At 38.4% G+C, this 21,183-nt stretch overlaps 1 protein-coding gene across 1 annotated transcript in view; it reads left to right on the top strand.

Moving 5' to 3' along the window:
* The first annotated feature begins 5,276 nt into the window (after positions 1-5,276).
* Positions 5,277-21,183, top strand: part of LOC117788998 (potassium voltage-gated channel protein Shab) — a 62,558-nt gene continuing 46,651 nt past the window's right edge. Inside the window, exons 1-4 of the mRNA XM_034627970.1 lie at positions 5,277-5,620; positions 5,902-5,906; positions 7,854-7,857; positions 8,391-8,656. The gene's annotated coding sequence lies outside the window, so the exon portion shown is untranslated. The remainder of the gene's footprint in view (positions 5,621-5,901; positions 5,907-7,853; positions 7,858-8,390; positions 8,657-21,183) is intronic.

Raw genomic sequence — 21,183 nt, 5'->3', positions numbered from 1 at the left:
GCCATAACAAAAGGTCTATAAAACTCAATGCGCAAATGAGCTCGACATCAGCAGCATTTGGGCCATTTGTGGCATTCTGTGGCAGCTGTGCCATTTGGCCATTTAGCGACATTGTCGCCTTCATCGCCTTCATCGCCTCCATCTGCTAATGGTGTCGACTCGCCCAAGCGTAGACTCAACTCTGACACATACTTAGTTGCACCCACGCTCTGGGTGTTTCCCATGTTGCGCAGGCGCCTCAGTCAGTTCATCAGCTCATAAATCATAAACTGGCCATTGTCGTTGCTCACATTGTTGTTGTCGTTTTGGCTGCTGTTCAAGATATTTTATGGTTTATTGAGTATTTAGTCATTTGCACGGTATTAAGTCATTTGTCCAAAAAATGCATTGCAAATTACGACAATAATTGCAATGTGGCAATTAGCAAGTTGTTAACATACGAACAATCTGTCTCACATCATTATTTTCTAATTATATTTGCTATAAACATTTGAGCTTGTTTACACAAGACTATAATAAATTTTAATATAATATATAATAAACTTTTATTCATAAATACTCTTTTAGAATTTCATATGATAATTAAAATTTGAAATTAGCTTATTTTTCTTTCGCACTAAAATAAGTAGGAATTTATTTTCGTACTAGTTGTATTTCAATCATAAGTGAATATTATAAACAGAATTAAATTCCGTACTGGTATTAATTTATTTTTAAGTTAAAATGTTGGAAGTTTCTAAAATAAATGTCTATCGCTCTTTTCTTTTTTTTTTTTAATAACAAGTAAGTTGTTTTCCAGCTAAATTCCGTGATTCAAAGGGAGTTTGCTGAATCTTAAAGCTTATCTTCAATGTACAAAAAATTCGCAATAAAACACACATAAAATAAAAAAGAAACCTTAAAAAAAACCAGAAGATTAATTGCTGATATCTTATTGCCCTTGTAGAGGGAATAACAACAATATTATGTTGAAGTTGTCCGTCTGTCTATCCGTCTATCAGTCTCTGTCAGTTTAAGGTTTTATGGCAACATGTGTGAGATATCTCAAAGGTTGCAACATTACTGAATTATGGCAGCAACTCAAAGTGAGTTGATCAAAATTTCCACTAGTTTCCATAATACTCCCACTCGCCGTAGTCTTGGCTCAATTAGTTAAGCTTTCACCCATTAATTTGGACTTCAATAAAAATGATTTAACTTAATTTGGCACTAATTTGGCAGCTAACACACACACTTACACACTCGCACACACATTGCTGGGATTTTGGCAGCTTGGAAAGACAATGGACCGATATAAATTCCAAATACCGAATACCAATACCAAAAGATCGCTTCATTATAATTTGTTAAGCATATATTTTATACTTGAGTATAACTGAGAAATTAAGCACGACTTTTCAAGGCTGTTGTTAGTGTTTGTTGTTGTTGTTGTTACTCTTGTCTGCGCTTTGTTTTTGTTTCATTGGCTTCATTTTATTTAATTTGTGTGGTTTATTTTTATTTCGTATTTTTGTTACATGTGCTTCAAAGTTTACGTACAATTTTAAAATGTTATAATAAATCAGTTGATGTTATCTTGCGTTTATTTAAGTCAATTTGAGTCAATTTATTTGAATTTATTTACTTGGCTTTGGCGCTGACGGCGGCTAATTGAATTTAATATTCCATAATTAATTACTCACCTATTGCTTATTATTTATAAATAAAAATGCTTTCAGTAAATGCGATAGCATGCAAAAAAAAAATAAATTGAATTGTACTGAATCGATAACAATCGATAAGCAATTAAATGAATATTGAGCTAAATTCTGACACAGTTTCAAATTCGCACTGCACTTGATAAATAACAAATTTTTTAATTTACTTATATTTTGTTGTTTTCTCTTTTCTGTTTTGATTTTTGTGATTTTTGAATATTTAGTTTAAGCGGCAAAACAATTCACTTGAGCATGCGACAAATTAAAAAACTTAACACGTTCGAACGTAGAAAGGCAACGCGAGTCCAAGTTGAAGATTTCGATTTCGGTTGAGGTTTAAGTTTAAGTTTAAATTCAAATTTGAGTTTCGATTTCGGTTTCGGTTTCGGTTTCGGTTTCCGTATCACGCGGCTAGCCCAATCGCGGCTGCAGCTCGTAGCCAACTGAGCTTGGAGCCCAAACTTGGCTTAAGCTGGGCGCAGAGCTCTGTTTGAGCCAAGTCTATGAAATCAGCAGCGGCAGAAGCAACAACAAATATGTGACAGACGTCATGCCGGTTAGTCGACTGCAGTTCGAGACAGACATAGAGAGAGAGAGAGAGAGAGAGACAACCAGAGAGTGAGAGCGAGTGCGAGTAAGGGTCGTAGAGCATTATTTGACTGATCACACAACCTATGAACTTTTGGCGCACTACCAAATGATTCATAGTGCATTTATCTGAGAGATACCTAAACGCTGTCTTATCGCTGTCTCACATCTTGTTGGCAGCAAGCAAACACCGGAAGTTCATTAGCTGCCCGGACAGCCCATTTCGAACAATAAAGCGACTTTATTTTATTTATTGTCAATTTTTATTATTTGTTTTACATTGTCGCGAATATGCGAAACTGTAATAAAGTGAATTTATTTAAATTGTAAATTTATTTTAGTTTTTTTTTTGCTGTCTGCCATTTTTTCATTGTTGTTGTTGTTGTTATTGTTGTTTTGCTTTTGTTGCTGGCCATAGACACAATTCATTGTTAGCTGATGCTTTTGATTTTTATGGCCAATGAAGGTTATTTCTGCTTTTATCTCTTCTCTATACATGTCTACATATTTATGCGTAAACGTATGTGTCTGCATTTTTTTTTAGCTGCTGTTGTTTTTTTTTTTTTTCCAAAGAGTCATTTTTAAATGCAAACTTCTATGGTCTGTCTTTGGGCCAGGCAAAAGGCGTATTAATGGCGCTCCAAACACCCGCACAATTGTGGGAGACATTGGATCAGAGTTCCAGCTTGTCTTTGATATTTTGCAGTCCATTTAAATTAATTTTCACACATAATGTCACATAATGTTGAACATATTTGCATGAAATAATGCCATCATTTAAATTTTATGTCCAAATTTTTAAAAGAAAGTATCAGGCCTTACCTGACTTCCTATACAATTCATAAATTACTTAGAGAAAACAAAGTGATATCTAAGCTTTCTGAAAGAGACTAAATTTTTGTTCTTAAAAATAATATATATTTAATCAATACAAATAGTGAATATATAAATTGATACAGTAATGATTTAATTTTGCTCATTATAAAATTTAGGCATGAATCAAAAAGGTGTATATTCCATCGAAGGGTTGATATGATCATTCTATCGTCTTAGATAGCGGGTTGTGGGGATTTCGTCTGGCTTAGAAAACATTCCTGATAACTTTCTGAAACAGATGCCCTTACATCTACATATTTAAGTATAATTTTTTTTTAGGAAGGTGTCCGCATTTATTAGACATTGTTTTTGCACAACTTTCTCAACGGCAACTGCGGAGCTTTACCGACTACGGGCATATCGAGAAATACGGAAAAACCCTGCGATATGGCCGTTTTGCCACATTGGATGATGTCTTGTGCGATCGTGTGTGGTTGTAGTTGTTTTGGGGCTTTTATCGAAAATGGTTTTTAATGCGTTTTTAAGTCAAATTAGTGACTTCATCAGCTGGGTTTGTCTTGCTTCTCAGCTGAATGCTCAGCTGGGGTAGCCGGGGCAACCGGGGGCAGCTGCTCGGTATCACTTAAGCCGCTCATTAATCAAAAGCCCTACGCCAATGTATCGGGACCATTTGCAAGACACGTAACTCATTGTAGGGCCCTCCTCCTGTCTCTGCTCAATAGTCAATAGCCGCTGGACCAGGGCTTAGTTTCAATTGCGAAATTGTTAATTAGAGGCTAGCTGGCCAACTGCCTTACTGGCCTATTGCGTGGTCGTCTTCGTCTTCGACGTCGTTGGCTAATGAAAACGTCAACTTGTTGCTCTTGGCGTTTTTAGTTGATTGCCTGATAGTCTGATAGTATTTTCGATAGTCTCACCACTGGAGTAGTATATGCCAAATTGAGCTATCAACCTTTGCCTGATTGTTGCGACAAACAAAACCTATACCTTTTCTTTCAAATCTTTTCGTTAATCACAACACCTCGAAACTGCAGCAAAGTCGCGCGCAAAACGCGTGGTAAACGCGCGCGTTTGCTTAGCGGCTAAAGTGCGAAAGAGACAGCTGAGTGGCTAGTCTTTTTGGTTGTGTTATGCGCTGTAAGCAACAGCTCATAACAAAAAGCTGGCTGCTATGCAAACTCAAGCTGGAGGTTTTTTAATAAATTCAAATATTTTATTGTTTTAAAAAAATTAATTTTATTTTAGAAAATCACTTAAAAAATTTAAAACCATTATTAAATTTGAATTTTTAATTTAGAGTTATATGTTTTAAATTTTTCAAAAAGATTAACTTATAAATGGAAATATTTACTCCACAATTAAATATAAATTATATTTCAGACAATTTAATAAAAAACAATTGGTTTTACAATTATTGCAATTTTTCTTATGGAAGTTTTTATCATATTCCTCATCAGTTACATTAGCTTCAGTTTGAGCTATGGAGAGTATGGGATATCTGTTCTCGCCGTATTGTCAGTATGTTTTCAGCAAATTGGTAATTTATATTCATTGCTGTCGGAACCCGAAAAACTTTTCTTACTTTTCACAAAATAAAACCCACACTGACATACAGATGTTACATATTAAATAAGCGATAAAAAGACCAATATCAAAGAAGCATATCCATATGCTTTAAATTTATGCATTATGAACTGTCACGTGCCCTAACTAAGTGACCATAAATAATAAAACCCAGGCAAAAAAAATATATATTATATATAAAAGGAAAACTCCCACCAACTGATAGCAGCGACAAATAACAAGAAACCCCAAAAAAATAATGGCAACTTGACAATGAATGAAAACGTTGCTAAAAACAAAAAGACACAAAAAAAAAAACAAAGTTAACTAGCAAAAGGAACAGGCGAAAATTAACGCGTTCTATGGGTCTGGGTCGCTTTGGGTTTATCACTCAAAGCAAAGCAGCCGCAATAATAACAAAAACACAGAGAGAACGAGAGAGGTGGTTGAGCAAAAGTTTAGAGTGAGAGCACGAGAGAGTGTGAGAGTGAGAGAGAGAGAGAAAGCGAAAGAGAGAGGCGCGTGAAAAAGTTTTTCTATTGTGAAAAATGTTGATGCGGTCGCCATTGCCAACGCCATCATCAGTTCAGTGTGCGGTGTTCTGTGTTCAGTGTTGAGTGTTCAGTGTTCAGTGTGCGTTGCTCGGTGCTCGGTGTTTTAGTGGAGTAACGACCACAGCTGCAAACGGACGTGTCGCGACGTGTCGTATCGCCAACTGAATACTCAATAAATTCTCGACTCTGTTCCCAAGCGTCGCAATCAAAACGAACAGTACAAAGTGGAATTAAAATTTCAAATATATAATATAGAAATAAATACAAATAAGTGAAACGAGCGTGAAAAATGCGTTAGTGAATTAATGTGAAATGCATCGGGAGTGTTTACCTTGAAAACCGAAGAGTTCGATGCGGTTTCCGATGTAAGTGTAAGTGCAAGTTAAAGTGTCAACGCAAATTGGCAAAAAGTCAGCTAAGAAAAGTCCATGAAAAATGTTTGTGAAATGCAAAAGAAATAAATGAATACATAATATTAGTGAATAATAAAAAATTAAGCTATAAGCGTCAAATAAATCAAGTGCGACCAAAAGGCACTAGACGACAAAATATACGACACACACACACACACACACAGCAAATATTTGTATCGCAAATTTCTTTTGACGCGTTTAAAAGTGCAGAAAAGAGCGGAAAAAGCAGAAATACCAGAAAAACAGCAGCCAAAGTCAATCCATTGATTTTTCTTCGCACACATGGAAGCACATACGAGAAGTCAGCAGAGGAGTAGAGAAGGAGAAGGGGAAAAGAGAGAGGAGTCTTGAGTCTTGCCTGGCAAAAGGACACACTGAGTAATCCTTAAACGAGCGCTAGTCCTAATCCTAAGTGGCGTATGGGAGTCCGCAATCAAATGTCTGCACATTAATAATGCCTGCCGCATCCGCAAAGGACTTTCACTTTGGGCCCAATCACAACCCCATTTCTGCCCCTTCCAGCAATTCCAGACGGCCACTTACAACAGATAAATGGCACAAAAATCGAAAACTAGGCAAACAACAAACAACAAATTGCCACACAACAACAACAAATTGCCAAGCAGCAGCGCTTCCAAAACAAAAATCTCTACTACAGGGTTGGGGTTATGATTGACAATAGTCGAAGTGGAACAAGGGGTGAAGGGAGAGGTGGGGTGCTGGCTGTTGGCGTCAGTTTGGGGAAAAAAACACGGGACAGACGCAGACGCGGCGTCGCAATAATCATAAAAGCGTTGAACAGTGTCATAGAGGGACGAGAGGGGAGGACAGAAAGAAAAGGGGACATGCGTCAAACAGGGCGTGGTTGTTGTTGCTGTTGTTGTTGTTGCCACAAGTCCTCAGCAATTAAGTTATTATTAATGCAGCTATTGTAATTAGTTAGTGGCTTTGGCTTTACTAGTTGCCAGTTAATAGTTAGTTGCTGTGTTGAACTTTGCAGTTGTATTAATTATTCGTTAGGCGCTTTAACTAAAGTGCCTCATTTGGTTACCCAAAGGACAGGCCAATTAGCCAAGCATAAACTGTTAACAAGACTGACAGACAAACACACACAGACACACACACACATTGTCACGTTTTTCTTTTGACTAAGGTCAAAAGTTTCATCTTCCTGCCCCCGCTGCCTGTCGCCGCCTGCCACCTCATCCGCTGTGTCCATGTGCCGTCGCTGCGTCTGTCCATCAGACGCAGCCTGAACTTGATGCTGTCGCTGTTGGCGTCGCTGTCAACGTCGCTGTCAACGTCACTGTCGCTGTCTCAGTCGCTGTCGCAGTCGCTGTCGCAGTCGCTGTTGGCGAGGCCTGCGGCATCTATTTTTAACGTATTCTCTGTGCGCCCGCACAAAAAGCAAAAGCATGGCCAATAAATATTCAAAAGTTTTTCAAAAGTGGAAATAAAAACAAAAAGATACAAATGAAACATATGTATCTAAAGCAGATTTCCAAACAAGCTGCATAATAAGTAATTTTTGCAAATGAAGTGACGAAAAGACCAAAGTTGGTAACAAAACCAGTTTCTAAGTGTGCTTGGTCTGTTGCAAGCAGGCTCAAGAGAGCGCAGGACACGCACAATTATGAGCACGCACAAGTGAGAGAGAGAGAGTAATACGCAGTGACAAAGAGAGAGAGAGAGAGTGGGAGCGTGAGAGAGCAAGTTTTCCAGGCAACAACATTGCAAGTGCTTCCAAAATAACACATTCCGCATTTGTGGCTCGTGTTGTGTCGTCCTCGTACAAAGGATTGTACGCAGGCATTGGAAAGGAAGTCTCTCGCTTTCGGCGATTCCTTCTATATTTATTTTTCCTTTTTTTCCCTATGCTTTTTCGGTTTGCTCGCTTCTTGATGTGAAGTTTCGCCTTGGCTGTCTCAGTTCGTGGCTAAACTTTGGAGCGTGTTGTGCTGGAAACTTGTGAAAAGCGGAAAGAACCAACAACCGTAGCATGTAAATGCACAACAAAAAAAAACTAAATATTTATCCATTTACATAAACAAAATATAAGTAATATTAAAACCAGAAATAAGCATAAATTGTGCAGCAAAAGTGCATATAAAATTCAAAGAAAACAAAAGTGTGCTAAGTAATTTGAAATAGAAACAGAATTTGTGTGATGAGTGTGCGAATGAATGTGCTTTGAAAGTAAGGCGTGTACCCAGCACAACACCAATACACTAACAAGGGGAGGTATGTGTGTGTGTGTGTGAGAAAGGGAGCAAGGGAAGGCAGCCAAAACGCAGACAGATAGGCGTACAGCAGTGCAGACAAACGGACGCGAAGGCGAAGACAAATGAAACGAAACGAACAGAAACAGAAACTGAAACTCAATGATAGAGGTTTCTTCTCCAAATTTCATAGAAAAACTCGTGACCAACACCGCGTATACGCATTACCATAAATGACAACGGAATAAGTTTTTATTTGCCTCCATCTACAAAATATTTGCTATTGTTTTCTTCATTGTCAAACAGAGTTTCCTTTCTATTTTTTTTTACTATTAGTTATTGTTGTTGTGGGTTTTATAGCTGATGTCCTGCTGTTCTTAGGGAAATTCTCAATGCAAATTATGGCCAAAAACAACATTGTTTGCTGTGTGTGTGTGTATAATAATTGAATCAAGTGAAGAATATTCTATACATCTACATTTAATGTATCTCTATCCGTATCTGTATCTATATCTGTAGCCTCGTGAAGCGCGCGTGTGTCTGTGACAAATTCGGTGGCATAAAATAAAATGTGAGCCCGAGCTGAAGAAGATGAAAATGCGTCTCAGTGCGTGGGCTTAAAGCAAGCGAAGAAAAGAAAAGCAAAAGCAAAAGCCGAGCGACGTTTCAACTCTAAAACTCTCTCTCTAAACTATAACCTATACCTATACCTGCAGATATATATATATATATAAATATATACTTAACTCTATATACAACTCAACTGTGCGTGTACTTCTAGTCAGGTAAGTACGTCAGACTATGTTAACTGCCTTTGACTTGCAAATTTCATAAGCATATTCGAATATTTTGCGCTCGTGCACGGGGGCGTATGTGTAATTTGTGTCGCGGGGCAGCCTACAAAATTATGTTAATTCAATCGATATTTTGACTAATTTAGGCAGCTTTGCATATTGTTTGGCCTGGCACAAGCAACTGCAGTCTTTGCCTCAGCTTTATGAGTCAATTAGCGTTGTAATTTGAAATGCTACTTTACGTACTCTACTCTGCCTGCTCTGTTTGGGCAAACTGCCAAAAAAAAGAGCGAGAAGAGTGTTCTTCCTCTCCCTCTTCCTCTCACACGCCTTGCTCCATCACACATTAACTTTAGTTGTGTTTGTTTTTATCAATAACAATTACACAAGCTGAGCAAACACATTTCAAACTTGTCAAATGGCATTAGGGCCGTTTTGGTTAGCGTTTTGACCCATCCCAAAATGCAGTTTCGTACGTGAGCTTGATAAGTAATCAGCCAGTCCTGACCGATATACTGATAAGCTGGGTGTGCTCGCTAAATTTATGAGTCTTGACAATTTGAGTGAAAGGTGCGATTACTTTATTCTGGTGAGGCGCGGGAAGAGTCACTGCCATAAAACTCAAACTCCCAAGCTCACAGGTGATAAAAAGCAACAAAACCAAGCTGCAGAAGTGTAAACAAATGTGACAGGGCGAGTGCACGGCTCTTAATGGCTTCGCAATTTCATTGTCAGCGCAAGGGCGTGGCCAAAAAAGGGCTTCTTAACCAATTTACACAAAAATACTGGAACGCTCCCATTAAGAGGCATATTGCATACTCACATTGTTAGCTCTGAACACTTTAGATTTACGAGTCAAGCCTTGTACCTGAGATATTTTTGTTGTAAGTTGCAATATATGGGCGCACAGTTGGTTGTCTATTTTAATGGCTGGCAAACAATATTGATGGGCATGGCAAATACATAAAGTATTAAAAAACTAGAGCAAATTGCAGAGGCTTCCATTTGGAAAGAATACACTTTTTTATAGCACATTTTTAACTACATTCAAATTAAAAATTTTGTTAATACAGAGAATCAACATAAATTTTAATTTGGCTAACAAATACTGCTATCCATTATAGTACTTGAGTTTTTATTTTCAAAGTGAACTTGAAATATTTATAATAATAATTAATTTTTCTAGCTTATATTCAAGATTTTCATTGCATAAATTAAATACTCTCCAAAAATATTAAACTGTACTACTCATAAATAACGAAAGCTCCAACTTTGTATATTTTATTGGGAATTCTTGAACTCATTACGTATACGTTTGCTTACCTGTAATTCGCAGTTCATCAGTTGCAACCGTAGTTTATTCAACTTTGTAGATTGACACATTTAAATTATGACACACTGAGAAAAGTTGAAATCTCTTTTAACTTTTTCCTTCATTTGGAGCCGTCAATGCGATTATTTCTTAAGAGTCATGCCACATTAAACCGCAAACTTTTGCCATTCAGTTTGGGTCGCGCCATTATCCTGACAGCTGCGGTACAGGATGAAGCCTTTGAGCATGTGGAATCGCTTATGTGGACCATTAAAGTTGTTAACTAGAATTGGGGCCAGCTAATGGTAAAGTTTATGCCACTTGTGTCAGGTCGCTTGACACATTTTGTGGCAAACAGCAGATACGATTGCCTCTATCTCTAGTATATATATTTAGCTTAGTTCTAGATGCCTTTGTGCATTAGTTATCCCGGATGTCCTTTGCCCGATGACGCGCATACGTTGTCAACTTCCTTTCCCCCCTCCTGCAGCTGCCCCCTCTCTCTTAGTTGCCACTGCACCATCTTCCACTTGGGCAGAGTCAGCGAAGCGAGATTCCATTCATGTTTTGAAGGCATAATCAATATTTGGCAAGCAGCCGAGTGCATATGACAAACAGCTATATAGCAATATATATATTGCTATAGCTTATACTTATGCCCCAAACATTCTATAGATGTATGAGTTGTCGCCTTTGAGTTACGAGTCAATCCACACTCACATTCACAATGTGCACTCGTTTCCGCGTCTGAATGCACTTTTGATGATTTGCAAGAAGTTCGGCTTAGCTTTTGTTGTTAAAGAACCTTGTATATACCCTGTAGCAAATGAGGCATCCCCATGTATCGAATGTAGTTACAACTATAACAAGGATATCTCGGCATCAACTTGTTTCATACTTCTTATTTATTGTTGACTCTCGTGTTTTTCGCTTCTTTTTTTTATGTTCTTTTGCACAGCGGCACGATAAAAATCAATGGCAACGACTCTGTGGCAAATCCTGAGCAACGTTTCGTATTACTCTCTCTCTCTAGGCTGGGGCTTTACTTTCTTTTATTTTCTTTTTTGGCACACATGCGATGTTCTTGTTCTTGTGCTCGTTTCGCGTGGGAGTTCAACAGTCACCATTGAGTTTGCTCTCCATCCTCAGCTCCTGCTTGCTGCCTTCTGCATTCTGCAGGTGCACAAGACCAAAAATCATATACGTGGGCGTAACTGAAGCAGCTTTAAAGCGCGGACAACACAATTGGATTTTCGGATCTGTCGAGTAGGCAGAAAGGCGGAAAGGTGGAGTAAGGGTTTGGCAGAAGCCGTCAAAACTTTTCGTGTGCCGTCTACCGTGTGCCCCTTTAGCGCTTGTTTGTCGCCGGCAGGTCACGAAATGGCTGCCAAGAAAACAAGAGCTACAAGAGGGAGAAGAAGAAAAGGCAGCGCGCCACGAAATTCTCTTTCAATTGGACAAGTGGAGCGGCAATCCGCCAACAACATGCTACCAGCCACGTCTTGGTTGCTGCCCCTGTCACAGACTGTTGGAGCCGCTGTCGTTGTCCTTGCCACCAACTGGCTAAACAGGCTGCCAGGCAGCCAGGCAGCCAGGCTTATGTATTATTAATGTTTATGCTATAAACTTGCCCCAAATATACATATACATATACATGTATTTGGATGCCCTGAGTTTTGAATGAATTGAGTGTCAATGGCTCACGCCTAAGAGGCGTAACGGCAACGCGTCGTATACGCAACATAATTAATCTTATCTTGACTCGAATGCTTGGTGTGCGGGTCAACGAGTCTAAAGATTAATTGTGATGCCATCAAAATATACGAGTGCGTCTTCATCTTCATCTCCGCTTCAGTTCCGCTCTTGTTTCCTGCTCATTTAGCTACTTTAATATACTCGCAAGTGGCAACACATTTATGCTAAATACACCATGCAACAACTCTCTAGCTATCTTTATGTGTATGTGTGTGTGCAGATCCAGTAATTGTGGCAAAGCACTTAAAACGCACAACGTGCTGCAAAATGTTTAAATGAAATTGCTTGAGGCTGTGGCAGCGTCTGTGGCAAGCTGACAAGCTGCAGCCGCAACGAGCATATCTTAAAGGCAGTCGGAGAGGCAGAGGGGCAGGCATATTGAAAAGTTGCAGAAGTGTTGCAAACTTTGCATTGAAAATTAATTTAAATTTATAGAATAAAAACGAGCAGAGTAAATTGAATAAATTTTTGCTTGCCAAAGTTGCCACAAAATAATGAAGGCAGCATAAGAAATTATTCATGTGATGACAGTAAAGTGAATGAAATTTATTAAATGACAGTTGGCTGCACTGAGCAAAATATGTCTTTTATTTTACCAAACATATATTTTATGTCCATGTTGTAATTAATTTATAATTTAAGAATTCAACTTCAGATGTATTTCGTATAATACAAATAAAATTTAATATGAGATTGGAATTTTTGGAATTTTATTGTGTAATTTTTTTTTAAGCTAAAGCTTGTCTGTATTATTTTCTCAGTGTATATGCAATAATAGGCATGCTTGACTGGACTCGAGCATTCCTAATTAAAGCTTTCATCAACACCACAGACTTCTCTTTTTTGCTTGCAACGCGGCTGCGGTTGTCTCTTGCCCCTTCCCTTCCCCATCTTGCCACTTGCTGCATCTCGGGCTCTGTTTCCCCCGGCTGTCAGCTGACTTTCTGTAATTACGAGCACAACTTGGGCAGAGCCACCATTAGCATCATCATTATGATAATGAAACTCTATGATGATGGCACTAATAATTATCTAAGCAGTGTTGTGGCAAGCAACCGACAACTGGCAACTGGCAACTCTCAACTCACAATTCGTATCATCATCTCACATAACGGGCTGGCATAATTCTTTTTTAATGGCGTTGAAATTCAATTAAGAAAACCACGTTTCTTCTTCTTCTTGTGCTGCTTCTTCTTCTTCTTCTTCTTATGCTTGTCATTATGAAATGTCTGTTGAAGCATGCAGCCCAGTGGGCGTGACAGTTGGGGGGCGTATGCGTATGTTTGTGATATCTTAATAAAGTTAAGAGCGCTGGCGCTTTGTTGAACTTGTTACTGTCAGCTGCACACACAAGTGTCAGCTGGAGGGTGGAGGGGGGCGTGGGGCATGCTGCATGGAGGCAACTTGTCGCAAAGTTTACCCGTGCCAAGCTAGAAACGATAACATCCTTTGGCCTGCACAAAGAGTAAAAGAGAGTCAGAAGGGTAGAAAAAGAGATAGAGAGAGGAACAGCGGAAATAATAGCTGGGGGAGAGTGGATAGAATGTGGGTGGGAGGTAGAATCATGTCGTGCTGACTCAGATCAAAGCTTCTACGGAAATTGAAAAATAAAATTTCTCTGCACGCCGTGAATAAAATGCAGGGCGAGCAACAACAAAAAAATAAAACAAAACAGCAACTTGACTGAGACGCGATTCAGACTCCCACTCTGACTCCGAGCACCTCCATGACTGCAACATATTTCGTTGCTGATGCTGATCCCGATCCCAGTCTGCTGTTAAATTTCGTGTTAAAGCTGCCAGCTCAGTCACAGGCTCTGTAATGGCCGCACGAGCTTCGTGCCTGTTATTTTATCTGCAGCTCTTTTGTTGCCACATTCTGTTGCAAGCAATGTCGCTGTCTATGACTTTGCTACTGCTTGCAAGCGTTGCTGTTTCTTTATTTATGTTACAGCTGCTGCATCCGAAAGGACGTGCATAAAACCAGCTACAGGCGGAACAGACTATGACGAACGCAAAGAAAAAAGAAGAATTAAATATATTTGGAATATGTTACAGTAAAATTTTCGCAAATCAATGGTCTGTCGTTATTAACTCTAATAATTAAAAACTCTAATAATTAGGATGTGTTTCGCTTTTGAATTTATCTGCTTAGAATGAGTGCCATTTTTTGAAGCTTGACTGTACTTTCGTTTCGTGCTTTTACCTACTGGAACACGTAGCTCGTAATGTGAACATATGGCTTCATTTTACCTGAAATATTAAAGCGAGCGCCAAGCAGAGGAGCCTCTGTCTGTTGGCCAACACAGCAACAACAACACAGCAATTGCTCAGGTTGTGCACATTGTGCATGTGAAGCAACACTGTGTGTACATACGTGTATATTATAAATATTTGCCTGAAGGCTCTGAGCACACGCAGCGAGACAAGGACGTGGACACAGAGTCGGAAACGAGCTGAGTCCAACTGTGCACCTGTCTACCTGGCCATGTTCTCAGTTGAAGTCCTGCCATGTTTTCTCATTACCCAGCAGGAGCATAAGAAGCAAATAATTAATAATGCCTGAACCGTCAATAATGCGGCCATCTCTCAATGTGCGCTAACGATTCCGTTTCCATTCTCATGGTCATGTGTCTCCGACTTCTATTGCTGTATATCCTTCGTATCCTTCTCCTATTTGGAAAAGCCTTTACTATTTAATGAGCGCACTCAACCACAGCTTCAGTTACTTACTGTCTGCTGTTTTTGCATACATTCAAGTTGAGAAACTTCGGTCGTATCCTTTGTTTTTACGAGAACCTGTCAGGGATTCTGTTACCTTTTTTTTGGGTGCTCTTAACGCTTTGAGCTATAAATAAGTCTGAGAAGAAGGACAAAAATACCTACTTTTGTGAGAATCTCATTCATTTGTGATTTTCAATTTGCTTAAAAGCCGCCACGAACTTTTGTCACTTGGCAGCTCTTGCGGAATTTAATCAAATTCCAATTTTCTAGTAGCAAACGTTGAGGCAATAAAATCTGATGGTACAACTTGAAAGCACTCGAAATTATTCAAAAAAAATCAGCAGAACTCTGTACTGCAGTCAGTGTACTCAGAAATCACAAACAAATCAATAAAATTGAAAAGTTTATTTGATTCATAAATATACAAATCAATTTTTTATGTGCGTCGGCTCCTCGAAATACGAATACCTCCATAAGGCATTCGGCGGTAACTGAATGCCTCACAGCACTTGTCGTAAAAATTATGAAATTATGTTCATTGGGCATGTGAGAGAGCTAAGCCAGAAGTGAGAGAACTCGGTGATTCGAAAGAGAATGACTAAGTTATACCCTATGACTGTGTTTATTAAGGAAGAAACAAGCTGAGTGGAAATTGGGAAGATATACTCACATGTCTTTGGATATCCAGAATCACTGGAAGTCTTAACATCGTATACCGTGTGATAAATACTTCAAAAAATATTTTCTTCCTTTTTATTTCATAGCTATTCTAAAATACTAAAGTAAAGGATATACCCATTTCAATGTACTAAATGGAAAACACCCAGCGCAATATTTTCTTTTGTTGAGTGATCTTAATGATGAAAAACTTCCGTTTTGTTGTTTGTGATGTTTTTTATTATTTTCTTTCTCATCCATGGCTACGCTGATGATTTGTTTGTTTGGCATTTCAGCAGATGAGAAAAATCTGCTTAAACAGCAATAGTCGGCGTCAGCATCAAATAAATATAAAAAAAAACATAAATAATATAAATTGTTTTGCTCGTAAATATACGTTTTCAACTCTTGCATTTAATCTCATATATTATAATTTATTTATTTGAATTGCTCTTTATCCATCAATTGGCATTGGCTGTAAAATATGTAGTAGTTAAAAGTACAATCTAAACGGCTTAACGAAAAATCCTTGAGATCTTTTAAACGAGAGTTTATGGGTCTAAGTAACTCGTGATTATTGTAGTTTGAAATATTTATAAAAATAAATGTAACAAAGGTGCTTAGAAAGTAAATAAATTAATCAAGAAGTTATAAAACATTTGATACGTTTTGCTTTAGCTGATAGTCAAAGTATATGATAAAAATAGTTGCAGTGGTAGAAATAAAAAGTTGATAAAAATATAAAGAAGTAACACAAATTATCAGCTTTAAATATATGTTATTGGTAATATTTGCATTTTAATTGAAAATTTTGTGTTACAAGCTTGCCGAAAATGTAGTTTATAAACACGTATAATTAATTTAAAGTAAACACACATTAAACTTTTAAGTATATTTATTCGTACTCCTTGTATTATTTTATGCACAAACATCTTACGCATAAACTTTATTTATAGTTATGTTTCCCTCGGTTTCTCTACATACTTACTTATCTGCGGTCGCGAGTGTAGATGTGTGTGTGTCTGTGTGTGTGTTTTGGAGTGTGTTTATGTTGATGTTGTCATAAGCGCACTTGAAGCGTTAAGCATTGGCGGTATAATCACACTCATCACATCAACGTCGTCATTACCATCAACTCGACAACGTGGCGTATGCTTTATATGTATTTTTTTGATCTAGCTTGAAGCACTTAATGCTCAAGTGAGATTATCACAAACTGTTTACACAACTCGAGCAGCGACTGCAGATGGCAGACACCCATTTTAGGGCTATTTGTAAGGGTGTGTGTGTGTGTGTATATATATGTATATCCTGTGTGGATTTTTCAATTCCTTTTTGGCGTTTGTCACTGACAAGCGACTTCAACACAAACATACATACAGAGAGAGAGAGAGAGAGGGAAAGAAGGAGAATCAGCATGGGCCTGTGGTCCCGATGAGAGAGACCTAAGGCTCGTGGGCTTGTGACTGACATAATTTCCATGCAATTGATTGACAATTGCGGCATTTTGTGGCACAAATGCAAACAGGCAACCCGCCGAGCGATGTATCGATTAGCCCACGGCAGGACACAGCGACAACAGCGCTGAGAGCCAACGTCAACGTCAACTGCCCACAGTGGGTGACTTAATGTGTATGTGTGGGTGTGTGTATACTTTTTGTGTGTGCTGTTTGCATATGCCAAAGTGTAATTGAATTGAGCAACAAGAGTGACGCTAATTTGTTGCATGCACCATTTTAATAATTTCTAGTGCATCGTCCCACATGTACACTCACAATTTGTATAATTTGTGCCTGAAAATAGGCATCTCTCTGGAGTATCTATGACTATAATAGTATCTCAATACCAATCCCAATTCCCATCCCGCCCAGCATAACTCTACAATTGCTGGCAGATTATCTCGTTCCGCTGCGTCCGAGCTTCGCTAAGCGCTGCCAAAGGACGCAGCCAAGCAAAAGGCGAAAAACAATTAACAATGTGTGTGAGTGTGTAAGTGTGTGAGTGAGTGGGTGAGTGTCTGTCTCTGTCTCTGTCTCTGTGTGTGGATGCACGAGTCATGCATGAATGCATTCGTTGTCGTTAGCCTGCAGGCGGCAAGTTGCAGCTAGACTGTCTATTGTTCTGGCCACGTTTAGAGCGCGGCAGGGTCTGAACTGTAGTGCGTCAGTGAACCGGCAACATCTTGACATTTGCATGGCATATAAGCCATTGTTTGCCTATCCCTTCTCAACCCTCTTCCATTCCCTTGCCATTGGCAGTTGTGTTGCACAAACTGACGCTAAATTGTGCAGTTTGTGTTGTGTTGTGGCAGCATTTATGCATTTGCATCTGACAGATACACTCCAAGCAACTTTCAATTAGAAAATACTACGTCTGTGAATATTTATAAGTACTCCCACTTGCACGAGTATAAGTACGAGTACTTACACACACTTTGAGTATGTAAATAAAAAACATACGAACCGAAACCGCAAATTGAAAATGCTTGGCAATCAATATGTGTTTGTAAACAAAACTATTCTTGTTTTGGTTCTTTATTTAGCAGTCGCGTTTGAAAGTTGCCCGGCTAATTGGAAAAGCTGTTTATATCAGAGAAAAATGCAGACAACTTAGTTATGAAACTGTTACTCAAGTTAATCTAAAATAAATAAATATGAGCTTAGAATTTAATGCAAATATAAAAAAAATTGAGGATTAATTTAAAAATAATTATTATTGTTCTTACATCATTGTAAATTACAAATTAGAATTTATATAAATAAAAATACTACATATTTATCTTTAATATATTTTGAAGTGGATTGTAAATTCATAATAATATTTGTGAATTTAGCTATATAGTATTCCTTTGATATTATGTTGCTTTTACCACATGTTTATTTTCGTACTCAATTGTAACATATCAACTCGTATTGAAATGAATTTTAATCATGTTATTAGACTTGTTTTTCACATGATCTTCTCGCATTATAAATTCCATTATTTGAAATTCAAAATTGCGGCATATGTAAACACATACAGGAAATTGCTGCCACGTTATGTTCGTTTGTTAACCAAGCGTATCAAGATGCAAGCATTAAATCAACAGTGTTTAATGCCCGACAACGTTGCATTCTGCAGTTAAGTGGCTGTAATGGCTTGTTTTAGGCATTTATTAAATAAATACTTTAGCGGAATTCAAAACAAAGAGAATATATGTGGATACCACTAAAATACCGACTATAGCCGGGGGTCTGTTGCTTTTAGGACTGGGCTTTTGGTCGAGCATTTCCATTTATTTCTTTTATCAGGTGGTTTTCCCAAAGGTCTTAAAATAGACTTTGTTTTCAATGAGCACAAGTCGCTTAAAGACACTAAGAGCTAGAGAGAGAAACGGAAAATGAGAGAAAAGCAGAGAGTGAGGTGATATGCAAGGCTGCTCTCTCTCTCTTTTTCTCTCAATCGCTTATGTGGGCCAACTGAAATAACCGGCAACTGCGGCTGCAGTGCAGCGTGATGCCATGGACAGACACACTCCTACCTCTCTCCCAATGTGTGCGTATGCGTGTGTGTAAATTTTATTTTTAATTTAGCAAAATTCAAAAAGCGCTGCACACCAAAATAAACTCTTACTCATGTGGGATGTGTGCGTTGCCTTCGGTTTTTGTTTTTAATTATTTTACAACAATCATCTATTAATACACTTAAATTCATAAATTTCTTGATACGTTTCGCATATTTACGGCGCCTGTTTCATGGCGATCCGTGCGCCTCGAATGTCAACACGGCGTATGCGTAATTATTGTTGTTTATGTTGCTTCGAACAGGTTTTAGGGCCATTCCACAGTTGTTATTGTTTGGCGCTTGCCATTCAAGCGAAACACTTGAGTATAAACAAATCGTCAGGTTTTGTTTATATGAATACACACGCACAACACATGAATAAAGCGAATAATCGAATCATGGAATCGTCGATTAGGGGCTAGGGCGGCAATCTCTTACTTTCCATAACGCAATGAAAATCGTTTAACGGCAACATATGTTCAGCTCCGTTGCGGTTTTGGCAACACACAATTTACGCTACGAGTATACAATATTTATTGTTGCAATAGTTGCCCTGCCCCTGGCTGAAAAGCGTATATATTTTCAGATAAAAATTTAATTTTGCCGCCTGCCAACGAGGAAAAACTCATTTTCACAATTTCCCCAAACTCAGCACCGCAACAATAATAAAGCAAAATGCTGGCAACGTGCGGCATCTAAGTGCACGTACGTCGACGTCGACGTTGACGGTGGGTGGTGGGTGGTGGTTGGTGGTTGGTGGGTGGCCATGGCGTCATCAATTTAAAAATGCGACTGCCGCGGCAGCAGCAAAAGCAGCTGATAAGACGCCTGCAGCGTCGGACATGCCCCAATGAGGAAAGTTTTGTGCCATTAACTTTGTGGCTGGCAGAGAATGGCTTCCATTGGGCCAGCCACCGCAGAAGGTCATTATGTTTATTAGCTGCACTTATTTTAGACTACGCCGACGCTTTTACCTCCAACCCAACCACCACCACCACCACAAGTAGCAGCAACATCAGCAGCCGCCTGCATTTCCATAGCAATTTGCACTTGGTGCACGAATGCGAATGCGAATTTATTTCCGTTTAGATTGTGTCATGTTGGTAATTTTAGCGCACGCTGCGTATACGCAATGCAATCAACATAAATTCAGCGCTGTGTCAACGGCTGCTGCATTATGCGAGGGTTGACCAAACACAACACCACAACATTCCCATTCCCCAACTCATAAATTAGTTTTATGACGCTCTCCAATTGTTGTTCTTCTTGCCATGATTAAGGTTAGTTAGTTTTTTAGTTCTCTAGCTTGTAAATAATGTCAGTTCTGTGGCAGACCACCCTCAAGGTGTGAGTGAGCAAGCTGCAACATAAGACGCTTATGGGAGTCTTGTTAGTGACACCTGCCAGCGGTTTGGGCATTCATGTGGCTTTATTGATTTCAGCTTTAAATTCATTACAAATTTACAATTGAAAATGTCATGGTAAAATTAGTAAAAGTGTTTAGATACTCGTAAATATGCAAAAATATATTGGTGGAAACTTTAACATATTTAAATAAAATAAATTTGAATAATTAGCTTTCGTTTGTGCAGGTGAAAGAGAACCCTCTGCACATTTAAATAACATAAATTTGATTCAAATTGCAAGGAAAATTTAAAAGTATTTTTGGGAGAATGTAAGAGAAAACTTTTACATATTTAAATATAATTAATTGAATTTATATCGGCAATTGACTTAAATTTATTCACTACGATTTGCAAATATGAAACAGACAAATGTGGGAGCATTTTTGGAGACTATGATATTAAATAAACTGAATAAGGTACAAAGAGAGTGAGTAAAAATTCTGCATATTAAATTTAATTACATTAATTTTAAATAATTCTGGTGGAATACTAAAATGCCGACGAATGTTAACGAATTCTATACGTTTTAAAATGAAATAAATTTAATTAAGACAGAATATGTATTTAAATTTGGTTGGCCTAGTTTCTCTTAAAATTCAGGTGTTAATATACACACACATGCCACGCCCTATAATTAAAATTTATATTTGTGCGCTTAAAGCACGAGAGTAAACATTAAAACTTAATTGTGTATCACACATTGTTAACAAACTGTGCACAACATTTGGCCATTGGGCGTTTCATGTTTTTGCATACATTGCGTACATGAGATTGTTTGTCGATCCTCCTCTGACAATTCCCTGCTTTCCTCTTCTGTTGGCCCTCTTGCATGTCCATGGATAATGTCGAGCGACCGCAAACACAAACAAAATAAGACAAAGGCAAAAGCAGAGAAAACAATTGCTGAGAGTGAAGAGCGATGCCTGCAACGAGGTCGAAAGGCTGAGGACGAGGCTGTGGACGAGGAAATGTGGATAAGCATGAGCCGCGTTACAAGCCAATAAAAAGTGGCTGTAAAACTGGCATTTATGGCTTCAACTACACAAAATTTATGGCCCGTTTGTCGGATAATGCGCAATTAAAACTGCCAAGTGCATTAAATTAATTTAAAAAGTCATGACA

This window comes from Drosophila innubila (genome assembly GCF_004354385.1).
Source record: "Drosophila innubila isolate TH190305 chromosome 3L unlocalized genomic scaffold, UK_Dinn_1.0 0_D_3L, whole genome shotgun sequence".
NCBI classification, from domain to species: Eukaryota; Metazoa; Arthropoda; class Insecta; order Diptera; family Drosophilidae; genus Drosophila; species Drosophila innubila.
Note: the sequence above shows the minus strand (reverse complement) of the source record. Positions and strands in the feature narration are given on the sequence as shown.